Here is a 2,595-nt window from a genome sequence, read left to right on the forward strand (position 1 = left end):
AACTTATTATGGTAACGGGTGTTAAGTCGATTAGGAAGTAGTGTTTGTTTAGAGCGATGACATATTCCATGTATATGTCTTTAGTGCCTTCTGTTTTATTCTTGTTATTACTGTTGCGAATATTTGCACTACATTTAGCAAGTATAGGTATTAAGAGTGTTCTTATAATTAGTAATGAATTCTCGTAATATGATCCCTACCCAGTCCCTCTATAATCGCTCGGTGTATACAGATCATGTATAATTAAGATTGAGAAGACTGTCGACTGAGTGACACTACCCTAAATCCACAATCAAACAAGAAGCAGGAAATAAGGCAGAATCACTCACTCTAAGCCTGCAAAATCCTAACTATACATGACCCTAATGCTTACACTCAGCCATAATAGCTCACCTGCAAGGATCCTTAGTTTTTATGTGAATGATGTGTTTTATTCGGATAAGGAGCAATTAATGATTTTGTTTTTAATTAGCAAATATTTTCAGTGAGAATCCGATACTTAATTATTGTTATTTAGAGAAGTACCAAAAATCCCAGAAGAGTTCCTCGTTGCTTCTTCACGTCCTGTTGTTAAATTCCTCCCGCTCCTCCATCATTCCTCTCTATTGGGAAATCTATCTTGAAATGCCCGATCTCACCACATGCATGACATATTTTGCTTATACCAACATTGGTGGTTGAAGTGATGTGTTGGGCCGGAGTCCTACAGAGGCGGGCAGTGTGTCCCTTCTTGTTGCACCTATTGCAATACAACTCCCGGTAGACTCCATAATGATGGTAGTAGCACTTGATGCATTGTGGTAGGTTTCCATAGTATGGTGTTGTCGTTGTCGAGGTACTAGGGCTAGTGGGGGTAGGGACTGTTACCGCTTGTTGCCTTTTGGTAGGTCCTTGAGTCGAACTGCCCCCTTTCTCATCCCTGAACTTTCGTTGCATGTTCTTAGGTTTGTGGGTTGGGGTATCCTTGTAGGTAGGTACTCCTTGGTTTCCTTGGTTATCACGGCGGCGGTGACCGCAGCTTGAAAAGTAGCAGAGTCTATCTATAGAATGGCGTTTTGCCGGTTGGTTGGTTACTTCTTTTTGGAGGCATGGTTCTATTGCACGGCGAGAAACAAGCTCGTAAGTAACTATGGTCGTTGCTAGTTGTACTTTATCTCTTTATATATACATATAAATTTCTTGTTTCGTTAGACGATTCTCAATGTTTCAACTTACATCCCTATGATGTCTTTAATGTAGAGATTAGAAATAGGTATTGTACAAATGCTAAGTTTTCCCATCCTAGTACTACTCTCGCCCAAGCACGCTTAACTGCGGAGTTCTGATGGGATCCGGTGCATTAGAGCTGGTATGATCGCACCCTATAAGTCTACGGGGAGGCATATTTCTACCACAATGTTTAAAAGAATGAAACGGTGGTAAGTCTTTAGTACTGGCTATAAGTCGTGTGTCGATTGAATTGTGTTATCTTGGTTCTGTGCGTATCATGTTCTGGCTTTAATAGAGTTTTGCGATCAATTCATTACAGAGGTCTATGTAAAATAAACTTATGAATTTTTAATGGTTACCACCCTTATACGAAATTCTATGACTTGATGACATCCCCTAATTTCTCGGCCAGAAAAGACCGATTTAATTTATGCTTTTTAAAATAAAATCAGAGAAATCTTTTTAAAAGATGTTGCGGAATTGGTCCCCAAAACAAAACATGATAAAAGTTTGTCAAAACCTTTCTTTAAGAAATATATATAATTTCATTTCATATCAAAACCTCGGGATGTCATGTTCCGATACAGATCAAAAGCATAAACAAGACATTATGAGCCTTTCAACAGTTATTTACAACTACTGGCCTATAATCCAAAAATCTCTCATCGTCCTCCGACTATGCTCGGGGTCCACTACCTGTAACATAAAAACCTGAGTGGGTCAGGCTTGGGAGCCTGGTGAGCATATAGGGTTTTCAACCCACAATAATAATAAACTTATTAAGTTCACCAATCAACAATAACCCTGATTACTCATTCCCATTATCCTCACTTTACGTCCCTAAACACTTATCACAAGGGACCTAGCCTAAAGAATATCATCGGGATAGACACTACTGCTAAGGGTTTTCCTCAACCATACATGTCCTAAAGGCAACCATGAGGGGGATGGAGTACAGCGAATGAACACCCAAGTTCATTAACACCTATAGGTTGCGGGCCTGCCAGCGTTCCACTGGACTGTCTAGAAAAGTCTGTGGTTGTCATCCAAACTCCGCTAGATGACTGGATCACAATCACATCGAGGCCTCTCATCAATTTTATTTCATCACACCTCAACTATCTACCCATGTTTTACCCAACATATTTGTAGATAAAAATACATATACAGTTTAAAACTTGTATAAAACATCTATTCAGCAGTCACTTCAATTAAACAATTAATATAATTACACATAGCACGTATTTTATAGAAAATACTTCATATCTAGGTGTAAGATGAAGGTGACTATACACTCACATGATTTGATGATAATCGGGCAGCAATTCGTTTCCTAAAACGTTCGTTTCTAATAAAACTGGGGGTTTTATTGAGAAACCGGGCTCT

The 2,595-nt window shown here is 39.0% G+C and overlaps 1 pseudogene; it reads right to left on the reverse strand.

The window, feature by feature from the left end:
* Positions 1 to 1,254: 1,254 nt before the first annotated feature.
* On the reverse strand, positions 1,255 to 1,362 carry LOC145110576 (5S ribosomal RNA; annotated as a pseudogene).
* Between the last annotated feature and the right edge of the window lie 1,233 nt (positions 1,363 to 2,595).

This window comes from Lactuca virosa, chromosome 4 (genome assembly GCF_052849685.1).
Source record: "Lactuca virosa cultivar CGN04683 chromosome 4, Lactuca_virosa_CGN04683_v6, whole genome shotgun sequence".
Classification (NCBI taxonomy): domain Eukaryota; kingdom Viridiplantae; phylum Streptophyta; class Magnoliopsida; order Asterales; family Asteraceae; genus Lactuca; species Lactuca virosa.